Genomic DNA, 15,292 nt, shown 5'->3' with positions numbered 1-15,292 from the left:
GCTCCATGACCCTTCAGAATTATCCTGAGTAGAGCCAAAATGCATAGACTTTGAATCTCACACATCTGTCATTGGATGCAGGCTATCCAGGAAGAAATTTGGCCTTGGTCTAGATGGTTTCTTATAGATGAGGCAATTCCTAAAGGGGCTGATGGCTACTGGAGATCTGCTGGCAGCACTCCCAGGAACTAAAAAAGATCTCCATTGAAAGGAGGTCAGAGCTGCAGACTGCGGTTTCCATTACAGTACTCTCCCCTCAATTCCACAAATGTGCCCTTGCCCTGGTCCCATACGACCTTTATATATGTTCCAGCTTTATCCTACTTTACACCTCAGGTGAATGAAGGATTAATATTATATGATCAAAAAATAGCATATGTGTAACACATGTAAAATGAAATATTTAATTCAATAGTCTATAATTATAGTAAATCAGGTAAATGATATCAAATATACAAGCAACAGGATACCTGCTCTAGACTTATAGAAAAGTTAGGCTGATTGTTTTAGAAAATCTAGTTAAGTAAAGAAACATATTTTTGGTTGCTTCGCTATCCACTCCTTCATCCCACAATTTCTAACTCAGAATTTGCTAAACAATGAGCACTTATAAATGGAGATTAGACAACTGAGAAAGTGTTATAAGACAAAAAGGAAAGTTAAATGATTAAAGGGATGGAAATCTCATTATGGACCATCCAAACAACAAAAGAAAGATCGAATGCCACGCTGAGTCAGATGGTACTGCATTCTTTAGGATGGCCACAGAAAGTTAGTATTAAAAAGTAGGAAACAAAATAAATAAACTTTAGAGCCAGAAAATGTTATCATTGGTAAGAATTCATGTTACATCTATTTAAGGAGTTCTAAAGAGAGACTGATTATTTTCCCTAAGATCTGCAGGCTTTTCAGAAAAACAACTTTTTATGTTTTTTTTTAATATAAATTTATTTATTTTAATTGGAGGCTATTACTTTACAATATTGTATTGGTTTTGCCATACATCAACATGAATCCACCACGGGTGTACACGTGCTCCCCATCCTGAAACCCCCTCCCACCTCCCTCCCCATACCATCCTTCTGGGTCATCCCAGTGCACCAGCCCCAAGCATCCTGTATCCTGCCTCGAACCTGGACTGGCAATTCGTTTCACATATGATAATATACATGTTTCAATGCCATTCTCCCAAATCTTCCCACCCTCACCCTCTCCCACAGAGTCCAAAAGACTGTTCTATACATCTGTGTCTCTTTTGCTGTCTTGCTTACAGGGTTATCATTACTATCTTTCTAAATTCCATATATATGCATTAGTATCCTGTATTGGTGTTTTTCTTTCTGGCTTACTTCACTCTGTATAATAGGCTCCAGTTTCATCCACCTCATTAGAACTGATTCCAATGTATTCTTTTTAATGGCTGAGTAATACTCCATTGTGTATATGTACCACTGCTTTCTTATCCATTCATCTGCTGATGGACATCTAGTTTGCTTCCATGTCCTGGCTATTATAAACAGTGCTGCGATGAACACTGGGGTACATGTGTCTCTTTCAATTCTGGTTTCCTCAGTGTGTATGCCCAGCAGTGGGATTGCTGGGTCATATGGCAGTTCTATTTCCAGTTTTTTAAGGAATCTCCACACTGTTCTCCATAGTGGCTGTACTAGTTTGCATTCCCACCAACAGTGTAAGAGGGTTCCCTTTTCTCCACACCCTCTCCAGCATTTATTGCTTGTAGACTTTTGGAAAGCAGCCATTCTGACTGGCGTGAAACGGTACCTCATTGTGGTTTTGATTTGCATTTAACTTATAGCTTTCTTACTATGCATTGGGTACAAATATGATTTTGATATCCATTCAAAGATATTTAATAAGCAACAATAGCTTCCAACAAAGTTCTATGAACTGGAGAATTATCACTTAAAATATGGAGCATGTATGTTACTGCAGACAATAAGGCAATGAGTAAGGGAATAAATACAAAATAACAAGTGCTAAGAAGAAAAATAAAACAAAGAGAAACTGCAGATAAACACAGTAAGCACAGGAAAATGTGGTAGGAGATGATGTCAGAGAGGGAAAACAGGGTCAGATAGTATGAGGTCTTTTATAAGGGCCCCAGGAAAATGTAAGAAGTTAGCTTTTATGCTAAGTGAAACAGGTTTTGAAAAATAAACCCTGAGAAATGAGAAGACATTGAATCCATGAAATAAGAGCAGAAGATAATTTTTAAAGTAAAATTCAAAGACTACAAAAAGAGGTATGGAAAATTTTAAATATGACTGAAATCATAAATTTAGTCAAAAGTTAAATTGGAGGACATTTTCCAAAATGTAGAAGATGTAAAACTGGAAAGAGATATAACATTGGAAAGAAAAGATAAACAAACACACAAACAGAAGTCACTCTCTTCACTCTTGGAAGTCAAATATCTAATTAATAGTACATCTAAAGATATATGTGAGAGAAAATAGTTAAAGGAAAAGCACAAGAATTAAATGACATGAATCTTCAAACTGAAGTGGCTTATAGGCTTCCCAGAGTAAGGAAAACAAAAGACCCATGAAAATACATAGCAAGGACAAAATAAAGACTAATTATAAAAACTCAGGCATCAGAATAGCATTAGATGTCTTACCAGCAAATCTTGGAGCTGGAAGACCATGGAATATGCCTGTTAGTTAAGAAAGGCTGATGTCTGTAGCAAACTACTCTCAAATGCCAGTGGCTCAACAAAACGAATGTTAATGTTCTATCTGACTGAGCCCTATCTAGAATGGTAATACTGAGGAGCACAAGTCAGTGCCTCTGCTATCAGCTAAGGACTCACTGGAGATCTCCATTGGACCCCCTGGATTGGCTGCAGTCCGAGGGTAAAGGGAGTTTGTGGCAGCTGATGAGGTGGTTTTAAGGGCACAGCTGGAAAGGGCATACATCACTTAATCCCAGGCACATGGCCCCACCTAATGACAAAGAAGTCACAGAGGAAAATGTTGCAAGGTATACTTTGTTGCATGTCAAAAGTACAGTGGGTATCTTTCCCCTAAAACAAAGTGTATGTGTATAATCCCTTCACAAACCTAAGGGAACATGATTTCCGACCCAGAATCTATTAGCTGTCAATCAAGTCTGAAGGTAGATTAAAGAGTTCTTCAGAAATGCAAGATTTCAAAGTTACCATTCTTATAAAATTTCTCAAGAAACTCATAAAAAAGATAGTCCAACAAAATGAACAACTTAATGAAGAAATAGAAACCACAGTGTTTAAAGGAAAATAATATTGAAGAGAAGCCCTAAACTCAAAGATTTCAAGATGATGAGTTTTAAGCAAGGTATCAGGCTTCGGAAGCAACCAGTATATACAGAAGAACTTAGGGAGAGATGTATCTGCACCAGAAAATAAAACTGAAAGATTAACAAAACACTTACACTAATGGATAGGGGATTTTTTTTTATAGGGAAAGAATTTGGGAATATATTAGTGATGTTTTCATGAAAAACTAAGCACTGAAAAGAGAAATTCAATATTAATTGTACACAAAACAGAATTGTGCAAAAAATGAGCAATTATTGTAAAATATATGACTTAGCTCTAAATTAAGCAGATATACTCCTAAGATGTAAGCACTCAACATTGGTGTAAGCACACCAATTATGATATAGTTACAATATGCTGGATGGACGAAGAATATGGGCATACATGAGGGAGTGTTTAAGAGGGCTAAACCATCATGACTCAAAGCTAGTATCAGTAAATACATGGTATTTAAAAATATAGAGATGATATGATATCACTTACATGTGAAATCTAAAATATGACACCAATAAATTTACCTACAAAACAGAAAAGACTCACAGAACAGACTTGTGGGAGAGGGTTGGATTAGGAGTTTGGGACTAGTTGAATGAAAACTATCATACATAAAATGTATAAACAATGATCATAGGGAACTAAGTTCAATATCCTGTAATAAACCATAATGGGAAAGAATTTGAAAAAGAATACAGTTTATACACATATATACATATAACTGGATCACTCTGCTGTGATCCAACACAATATTGTGCATCAACTACACTTCAGTTAAAAAAATTTTTAAAAAGACCACACACAGATAAATATCAAAAGAAACATAAAAGAGCTGAGTGAGAGTGAGTGATAGTCACTCAGTCATGTCTGACTTTTTAAGATCCCCTGGACTGTAGCCTGCAAGCTCCTCTGTCCATGGAATTCTCCAGACAAAAATACTGGAGTGGGTTGCCATTTCCTTCTCCAAGGGATATTCCCAACCCAGGGATGGAAACTTGGTCTGCATTGCAAGCAGATTCTTTACCATCTGAGCTACCAGCGAAGCCCCTAAAAGAACTGAACTTTGCGAGAATTCCCTGGCAGTCCAGTGATTAGAACTCCACTGGCCAGGGCCCAGGTTCAATCCCTGGTCAAGCAACTAAGATTCTGCATGCTGCACAGTGCAGTCAAAAAAAGAAAATAATAAACATATATTTTTTTAAAAAAGAACTGAACTTTGTGATTTCTGAGTAGTAGGATGTATATTTGTTGAGAGGTAGGGGAGAAGCTGTCAGATTTTCTTGAAAGTGAAAGTGAAGTCGCTCAGTCATGTCTGACTCTTTTCGACCCCATAGACTGTAGCCTACCAGGCTCCTCTGTCCATGGGATTTTCCAGGCAATACTACTGGAGTGGATTGCCATTTCTTTCTCCAGGGGCTCTTCCCAACCCAGGGCTCAAACCCGGGTCTCCCTCATGGTAGATAGATGCTTTATCATCTGAGCCACTAGGGAAGTCACAGATTTTCTTAGGAGCCTTTTATAAACCATTGTCATAGGAAGCGAGGTGCATACCCTATTGCCAAGTATTTGCCTCCTGTGCTTTACAACTGTATAATTTAGGATAGATACAATAAAGATTAATACTGTTATTAATTTTGTAAAGGATATTTGGGAGAAAATTATTCAGCTTCAGTAGATTTTATTTATAGTTGTGTGAGGTAAAGTCAGTATCTGAAATCTAAGAGTGAGAAATACTGTTCTTCATTTACCAGATTATTAGACTTAATTTCTAGGGTTACTAAGGAGGGTGAAAACCATATAATACTGTTTACACTTAAATATAATTAGAGAAGTGGCCAGCAGAAACATTCACAGGCAAAATATGAAGAGCAGTGAGAAAAGCAGCAAAGGTCAAAAAATTAATGAGAGATGTGCATAAAAAGGAGAAAAGGAAACATACCCATTTGAATGCAGAGTTCCAAAGAATAGCAAGGAGAGATAAGAAAGCCTTCCTCAGCGATCAGTGCAAAGAAATAGAGGAAAACAATAGAATGGGAAATACTAGAGAACTCTTCAAGAAAATTAGAGATACAAAGGGAACATTTCATGCAAAGATGGGCACAATAAAGGACAGAAATGGTATGGACCTAACAGAAGCAGAAGAGGTGGCAAGAATACACAGAAGAACTATACAAAAAAGATCTACATGACCCAGATAATCACAATGGTGTGATCACTCATCTGGAGCCAGACATCCTGGAATGTGAAGTCAAGTGGGCCTTAGGAAGCATCACTACGAACAAAGCTAGGGGAGGTGATGGAATTCCAGTTGAGCTATTTCAAATCCTAAAAGATAATGCTGTGAAAGCACTCCACTCAATATACCAGCAAATCTGGAAAACTCAGCAGTGACCACAGGACTGGAAATGGTCAGTTTTCATTCCAATCCCAAGGAGAGGCAATGCCAAAGAGGGTTCAAACTACTGCACAATTGCACTCATTTCACAGGCCAGCAAAGTAATGCTCAAAATTCTCCAAGCCAGGCTTCAACAGTACATGAACCATGAACTTCCAGATGTTCAGGCTGGATTTACAAAAGGCAGAGGAACCAAAGATCAATTGCCAACATCTCCTGGATCATCAAAAAGGCAAGGGAGTTCCAGAAAAACATCTACTTCTGCTTTGACTATGCCAAAGCTTTTGACTGTGTGGATCACAATAAACTCTGGAAAATTCTTAAAGAGATGGGAATACCAGAGCACCTGACCTGCCTCCTGAGAAATCTGTATGCACGTCAAGAAGCAACAGTTAGAATTGGACATGGAACAGACTGGTTCCAAATCAGGAAAGGAGTACATCAGGGCTGCATAATATCACCCTGCTTATTTAACTTATGTGCAGAGTACATCGTGCTAAATGTCAGCTTGGATGAAGCACAAACTGGAATCAAGATTCCTGGAGAAATATCAATAACCTTAGATATGCAGATGACACCACCCTCATGGCAGAAAGTGAAGAAGAACTAAAGAGCCTCTTCATGAAAGTGAAAGAGGAGAGTGAAAAAGTTGACTTAAACTCAACATTCAAAAAAGAAGATCATGGCATCTGGTCCCATCACATCATGGCAAATAGATGGGGAAACAATGGAAACAGTGACAGACTTTATTTTGCAGGGCTCCAAAATCACTGCAGATGGTGACTACAGCCATGAAATTTAAAGATCCTTGTTCCTTGGAAGAAAAGCTATGACCAGCCTGCTGCTGCTAAGTCACTTCAGTCATGTCCGACTCTGTGTGATCCCATAGATGGCAGCCTACCAGGCTCCCCCATCCCTGGGATTCTCCAGGCAAGAACGCTGGAGTGGGTTGCCATTTCCTTCTCCAATGCAGGAAAGTGGAAAGGGAAAGTGAAGTCGCTCAGTCGTGTCCAACTCTTAGCGACCCCATAGACTACAGCCCACCAGGCTCCTCCATCCATGGGATTTTCCAGGCAAGAGTACTAGACAGCATATTAAAAGCAGAGACATTACTTTATCAACAAAGGTCCATCGAGGCAAAGCTATGGTTTTCCCAGCCATCATGTATGGATGTGAGAGTTGGACTATAAAGAAAGCTGAGCACAGAAGAATTGATGCTTTTGAACTGTGGTATTGGAGAAGACTCTTGAGAGTTCCTTGGACTGCAAGGAGATCCAACCAGTCCATCCTAAAGGAGATCAGTCCTGAATATTCATTGGAAGGACTGATGCTGAAGCTGAAATTCCAATACTTTGGCTACCTGATGTGAAGAACCAACTCATTTGAAAAGACCCTGATGCTGGGAAAGAGTGACGTGGGAGGAGAAGGGAATGACAGAGGATGAGATGGTTGGATGGCATCACCAATGCAAGTTTAACTAGGCTCCAGGAGCTGGGGGTGGACAGGGAAGCCTGGCGTTCTGCAGCCCACGGGGTCGCAAAGAGTCAGACACGACTGAGAGACCAAACTGAACTGTGCATAGAAAAGTCAGCATAACTTAAGAAAGAGAACAAAGATAGTAAAGTGTTTTTAGTAGATATGATAAACATTTTAAAATGAAATGGAAGTGATTTAATAATCTATTATTAATAAATAAAGTGAAAAATAAGATACATTTTATAGACTTTTTTCACTATTTGTTGAAGAGAGAAAGCTGAGTAAAAAGTGTGGTGTTCTCCTTAAGATAAAAGAAATTAGATAATTTTTAAAAGGAAGAATTTAAAATTGTTAAAATTCTTGAAGCCATGGAGAAAAGCTAAAGTCTTGAAACACAGGGTCTGCACATGGGATTTGATAAATTATCACCTGTTTGGGTCAACTTTCAGGAAATGTTATTCTGTTCTTGTAGAAAGGCAAACCTATGTTTGTGAATGAAGAAGATGTGGCAAAATCCACAACATAGGAACTAATTTAGACACTTTTTATCATGGAAAAGCGTTGTATAGTAAGGAGACCTGAACTTTGGTCCTCTTCTCTAACTAGCTAGTCTTTTTCCTTTTGTGTATCTAAGAAGGGGAGAATAGAATATTGATACCGGATACTGTTTTGTGGCTCTGTAAGAGCCCTTTCAGAAGAGTGAGTTCATCCATGGCTGAACATAATTGAAACAGTCTGGAGCAGGGAATGGCAGGGTGTGGGAGGGTAAATGTTAGCATGACATTGAGGAGAGCAATAGATTTAGACTAGCATCTTGGCTAGGCATCCTATGTTTCCTTGGCAATTTTTAGGATTTATTGTCCACTCTGGCCCTTTATCCGGAGAAGGCGATGGCACCCCACTCCAGTACTCTTGCCTGGAAAATCCCATGGACAGAGGAGCCTGGTAGGCTGCAGTCCATGGGGTCGCTAGGAGTCAGACATGACTGAGCGACTTCACTTTCACTTTTCACTTTCATACATTGGAGAAGGAAATGGCAACCCACCCCAGTGTTCTTGCCTGGAGAATCCCAGGGACAGGGGAGCCTGGTGGGCTGCCGTCTATGGGGTCGCACAAAGTCGGATATGACTGAAGCGACTTAGCAGCAGCAGCAGCAGCTGCTGGCCCTTTATCATGTCTTTCATTATCTTCTCCAAATTTCTTGACAAAAACTCTATAATAATGTCAAACATCAGATTTGGACACTTGGTTAATCCTAATGCTAACCATTTACTATGTCTTGAGAAGGAAAATGAATTCACTAAGCCCTTTTAGTTTTCTCCGTAAACTGAAAGGCGAATACTTGGCCTTCTTACATGACAGCATGTGGCATTTCTATTTATTGGATGCTTAATTTAAATAATTTCTATTGTTAAATATCACTGAGACCACAGGATATACCCTTGTCATCAAGGGAAAAAGTTAGGTCTATTTAGCTTGTTGCAGCAAAGGGAATGTGCATTCTACAGACCCCCTGGTTGTATCTCAGCGAGAAGAATAAGGAGGGGTATTTTATAGGGATTGTTTATGCTGGTTGATGTTCAGATACGATTAGATTTGTAAGAACAAGTCTAGCAATTGCATATCTATGCAATCTTTTTCAGGAGGGAAAAATGAAGGAGATCTGGAATATCATTGGTGAAAGGGAGCAGTCACCCACAAGGAGGAGATTTGTATTATTGCACAGCTGAATGTGGCCTTGTGTGGGTCCTGTTGAAAACATTTTTTCTCTTGACCTCATCATATCTCACTGCAAATATCATTGCTGTTCTGTTAGGAACATGTGATCACCAGCAGGACTAATTTTCACTTTCTCACTATGTCCTCCATTCTTTCTGTAACTGAACATATAAAATCACTATTATCATTTGTCATCTCGCAGAGAGGAGGAAACAGAGAGCCGAAGTAACTCACTCACAGTTATGAAGCCAGTGAAATTAGGAATAAACTCTTCCCACCAACTCAATTCAGTCTCTTGGAATATTTTTTTATCCCAAAGCTCATGCCATTTACCATCAAATAATGAAACTCTTGCATTCTTCCAGGTCAGAATTTGTTTCTTCTTTTTCTTTCAAATGAATTGATACTCCAATGAAATTATCATCTCATAAGAGAAGAGGATTTATCTCAATGCTTAAGATTTGCATATTTTGGACAGTAGGATCTAAGTTCCTGAGGTCTGCCTATCTCTCACCTGTCTTAACTACCAGGGAAGCCCCAAGAATACTGGAGTGGGTTGCCATTTCCTTCTCTAGAGGATCTTTCTGACCCAGGGATTGAACCTGGGTTTCCTGCATTCCAGGCAGATTCTCTACCATCTGAGTCACCACAGAAGCCTATCCCTCACCAGGAATTTCCTTTCTCTAGCTTGTGAAAGTCTTGAATATCCCCCTAGTTGCAATCCACTTCCCTTTGTACTTGGACAGAGTTAATTGACAAAAAAAGCTATACATTATTTCTGGTCTCTGGTTTCTTTTCTCATGTCTGGCTTATTTCCTCAAAAAAATACAACCAGAGCTCTTTCTTGGTGTCCTCCTCCCACGTCACTCACTGATTTTCTCTTATTTAGACTCTCCTTTGTGCCAGTAGGGGCACTTAGACTAACCCTTCACTCTATTATTCATTGAGAAGACCAAACAGCTATCTTTGGTTCTGTTTTGTTTCTCCTATAATAATCAGTTCAACTGTTCCTTGTGATATTATTTTACTACCTATAGATCTATGTAGAAAAGGGTATGATAGTAACTCCAAAATTCCTAGGCAGGAACAAACTATCTGACAGTAATATTAACAACCCAACTTTTATTGACTCATTGCCCCTCACCTCTTGATGCAGGATCTCAATTCTCAGACCCAAGTTCCTCCTAGTTCTTTCTGCTTTCTGGGAATCCAGTGGGTGTCCTATCTACAGTGAAAACAAACATGCATTTCACTTATGTTTACACACAGCAAATCACCGAAACTCTCGTGTTTAGCACACATATGTTCAGGGTCAAATTCATTCAAGCTTTGCCATTTCAGTTTATCACTGATATTCACAACCAGTAACCCAGGTAAGGCGGGGATGGCATGTCCCCTCCAGAACTGACAGTGATCTCCAAGACACAGAACATTCCATAGAGCAGTCGTTCTCCTCAAACTACCTGTGCTGAAGAAAGAGTTTTCTCCTCTAATTTGACATAAAACCAATACTTTTGTAAAGTACAAGTAAAATGAACTTCATGAAAAATAGCATGCTCGTGAATGTCACAGCAATGTCAAATTGCTATCAAACTTTCTGAATGCCTGCTTTCACTCTCTGTCCATGGCCTGGGACCAAATGTAGACCACACTTTGAGTAGCACTGCCCTTGAACTTGGTATCTTAGCACTCCCCAGATTGCAACATCTTCAAATGGACAAATTGTCCTTCAATTTCAGCCAAAGCACACATCATGAAAAGTCTATAAAAAGCACAAGTCTCCAGGTCTGTGTTGCAATTTTATCAGCTTGGCCCTAGAAACAGTATTTGTTGCTACTGTTCAGTCACTAAGCTGTGTCCAACTCCTTGCAACCCCATGGACTGTACATGCCAGGCTTTCCTGTCCTTCACTGCCTTCCAGAGTTTGCCCAAACTGATGTCCGTTGAGTCGGTGATGCCATCTAACCATCTCATGTTCTGTTGCTCCCTCCTCCTCCTGCCCTCAATCTTTCCCAGCATCAGAGTCTTTTCTAATAAGTCGATTCTTAGCATAGTCTGTACCAAAGTCTCGTGGAGCCCCTTATGAAGAAATCTTATTTAAACTATTTTCTCTTCTATCACAGACTTAGGCCTGGACTCTAAGGCCCAGTTGAGAAAAGCCTCCATCCTGTCATTCCCAATTCTTCTGTCTCTCATTGTCTCTTCCTCTGAGACATGTCCCCCAAGGATCAGCTTCCCTCATTTATGAACTCATGAAAATAAATAACTCAGACACAGTGACCCATCCATTTATCAGAATTTTTCTTTCGGCTGAGACTCTGTCTTTGTGTTATTCCTGATCAATATATGGTAATTCAGACACTGTCTTGGCTATAGTGTGAAAAATTACAGGCTGTGTTATTTTGTCATTCTTTCCTATATAAAAAAAAAAAAAATTTTGAAATGTGTGTTTCCTGGGAGCTGAGCTCTGTGCTGGGTGCTTTACCTAGATCAGCTTCAAAACCCACAAGGCAATAATAATCAGTAGAGCTGGAATAACTTATGTTCCCTAGGAAAACAGGAACATAAGGAAGTAATGAATAAACATGGTGTGAAAATAAAGTTTAATAGTCATTGCAAGAATATAGGCTTCTTAACTAGGTGGAGACATGTGGACTAGTCTAGAACAAATTCCTCTATATCAAACACCAGCTGGGAAAAAAAAGAATGATGAAATTTGTTTTGAGGAAAATTATAAGATTTTGCTTATATGGTTGGAGATACATGTTATAAGAAGGTTTGTGACTATTCATCCATTCTAAGAATTCCCCCCACCCCACCCCCTACTTGCTTGGCCTGTGACTTTAATTCCACCCACACTCTATCATAACTTCATGACCCTCAGAGGGACATATTAGTCTCAGCTCTCTGAAGAGTTTCTCTTTCTCCTGAGGGAGTTTTTGAGGCAATTGGAGACATTGTTTGAACCCCTGGTTCAATACAATCCTGAAGCCAGTATGAATGTATTTATGTCAGCATTTATTTTAATAAAGCTAAATTAGATTAAGATTTTTGTCATTTGCAGCCAAAGTGCTTCTGGTTAAATCACTGATCTAACTGAAAATCCAACTGTGATCACATAGACTCTGGACTTTGTGTCTCTATTTAAATCTAGGGTACATCCACAGCCTATTATAAGCCAACTGTGCTGTCTTTGTCTGCATTGCCATGTTTCTTCCACCCTCCTGTTCTGGACTTTTCAGGGTTATTCTGATTTGTTATATAAGATCTGATGTGAAAATATGGTGCAAATAAAGTCCAAGATGCCCTCTAGTCTGTATATATTAAACAATAGAGTTTCAAAGAGAAAACAGTGGCCCAAGTTAACAGCAGAGTACTGAATAATAAAGAAATTAATTTATAAATATTGATGCCAAGTCCATTATTAGCAACTACTGGAAGAACAGAATCACAGGGATGTTGTCAGAAAAGAATTCTTAAGAAAATAAATGCAAATTTTTAATATCATCTACAATCAATTAAAAAAACTAGTTTAGAGTGATGAGAAATAAAGAAAATATAATGGGAATTTAAAAATTGGCTACTATATTTTATATAATTTTTAGGAATAATCTATACACTAAACTTGTAAAGAGAGACTGTAATAAGCTTATCAATCAACATTTTTATTACGATGTACAATACATGCTTGTTGATGGTTTAGCAAAAAGAAAGGGAGGATTTTTCTTAGACACATACAGTACTATAAAACAACTTTAATCCTTTGTCTTTTATCCATTAATTATGTTTGCCTTCTACCAGCTGGATGTGGGATATCTCTGTGGAGAGTTTTTTTATTGCTTTATGGAACAGTAAGCCCAAACAATTGAAAGGCCGCAATTGAAATCATTGTGGAGGAGATTCAATCTTGTAGCAGAGATTGTCAATGCTGCTCAAAGGAGATATGACGTTTCAGGGTAAACTCTTGCCAAAGGTCAAAATGTGGTGGAAAAAAAAGGGACAGATGCAAAATCAGTCCATATGAGGTTGCTTCTCAAGGAAGAAGTTTGGAAGATCAAGGTATAAAAGATATTGAAAATTCACAATTTAAGATGGTCAAATATGAGAGGATTTTAAACTAGTTGGCAACAGAGGATAAAGAATTAGTTGTGATCAATAAAGTGTTAATTAATTAAGGCTGTTTAGAATAGACATACCATGATTATTTTAAAAATAGAATTAATGCTATTATGAAAAAAATGTCAGAAAGAATAAAACATGCAATTAAGACACACAGTTAAGTATGAAATAACTCAGGAGAAGGACACACTTTATTTACAGTGACTCTTTAACATGTGATTTTGAAATGTATTGTTTGAAAGGTCAAATAACAGATAACTGATCAGGATATAGACGTAAGACTGGAAAACAGAATTATTAAACATGGTTATTTTAAAGAATAGGTAAAAGAAAATGTTTATGCTTTATATGCCACATCAAAAATATACTAATAAAATACATATGCAGATACAAAGAGATAAAGCATGTGATGCTATTTGGAAAGCAAAGAGCTACATAAAAGTAAAGCACTGTATTATAAATATTATACTTGAAGTCCTTGCATTTCAAGATTCATGTTCATATAAAAAGAATCAATGTCTTGCTTTGGATAGTTTTCCCCTTTTTTCTCTTTTTTGGGAGTACAGTGATGGTTTTGAAAGAAATAAAATGAGTGTTATAAATACAGTCCGTATTTGAGTATACATTTTTTAGCAGCACTATTCAAAAGTGGCTAAAAACAAGTAATCAAGACAGACTGAGAAGGGAGTAAAAACCTAAAAAAAAGAAAGTCAGTGAATGAAAGATTTAGAAATATTTGCATTATTTCATAGCCATTGAGTTAAAACCAAAAGCATACAGATTATTATCGATCATAGAATGACTCAGAACACATGGGATTGAATTTCCCAATAATCCATGATCATACATGCTGTTATCTTTATATATCACCTACATTATACAATGTATCCCAGATAATACCTTTTGGTCCACAGAAAAAGGTATATTATACATACAGCCCTGGGAACATGTATTTTTCAGTTGAGATTTAAATTCTGATATGTCTACCTGAGCTGCAGTACTGATTTTGGAAGGTGAGGTGAGTCATTCTATAAAGAATTGTAAACCAGTGGTAAATTATCCAAAAGAGTGGAGGGTGGGAGCAATAGTGAGAGGATATAGTGAAACTGTAAGGTGGTATATTTGAAGAAGCAGATTCAGTGTTACTCATTGTAATTTTTCTATATGGTAGATAGCATGGTTTCATTTTTGTAAGACAAATTAAAGAAAGGATGTGAGATTTTTACTCTCACGAAAGGGCATGTTGAAAGGAAGTAAGTGTTTAAATATCTCTTGTAAGACTACTTTTAGACAGGCAGAGTGCTACAAACAGGAGATGCAAGATTTAAAAATATAGTATTTCTCTTCCTGGAGCTTCTGGGCTGTCTGAGTCTGTTCGGATTGCCATAACAAAATACTATAGACAGGATGGCTTAAAAAATAACAAATTTTTTTTTTTTCTCATTGGTCTTGGGACTGGGAGGTCCAAGATCAGGGTGCCAACCCATTGTGTTCCTGGTGAGAACTTTCTTCCTGACTTTCAGGTGGCCACCTTATCTCTATGTCCTTTCATAAAATTTCCTCACTTGTGTCTCTCGGGATTAATCCCATAGAACAGGAGCTCCGTCTAACCTAATCATGCTCCTAAATTGACCACCAAGCTGGGAGTTGGGGCATCAACATATGAATTAAGGGGAACAGAGATCAGTCCATAACACTGGCTAAAGAAGACAAAGAGAATTCACATACTGACGGGTCTTCACAAAGTAAACTATTACAACCTTCTATGTTAGTAAATAAAAAACACAAAAATCTCAGTCACTCCAATGTGCCTGTTCCACTCAAATCCACACTGCCCATACTAGTGTCTAATGGCATTAATTGGTTTTTAATGTCATTAGTTGTGCTTGTTTAGAAAATCTATGTAGTGGAGTTATATAATACATACTATTTTGTGTCTGGCTTTTCTTCACAGGGCTTCCCACGTAGCTCAGTTGGTAAAGCATCTGCCTGCAATGCGGGAGACCTGGGTTCAACTCCTGGGTCGAGAAGTTCCCCTGGAGAAGGAAATGGCAATCCACTCCAGTAGTCTTGCCTGGAGAATCCCATGGAATAGGACCCTGCCAGGCTACAGTTCATGGGATCACCAAGAGTTGGACACAACTTAGCATTATCTTTCTTCACAGTAATAGTCTGAGATTCATCAATATTGTTGGTGTAGCAATATTTTATTTATTTTCATAGCCTTATAGTAGTCCATTATGCGAAAATAGCACAGTTTATTTACCCGT

The sequence above is a fragment of the Bos javanicus genome, chromosome 6 (assembly GCF_032452875.1).
Source record: "Bos javanicus breed banteng chromosome 6, ARS-OSU_banteng_1.0, whole genome shotgun sequence".
NCBI classification, from domain to species: Eukaryota; Metazoa; Chordata; class Mammalia; order Artiodactyla; family Bovidae; genus Bos; species Bos javanicus.
The sequence above is the reverse complement of the archived record's forward strand: the minus strand, read 5'-3'. Positions refer to the sequence as shown.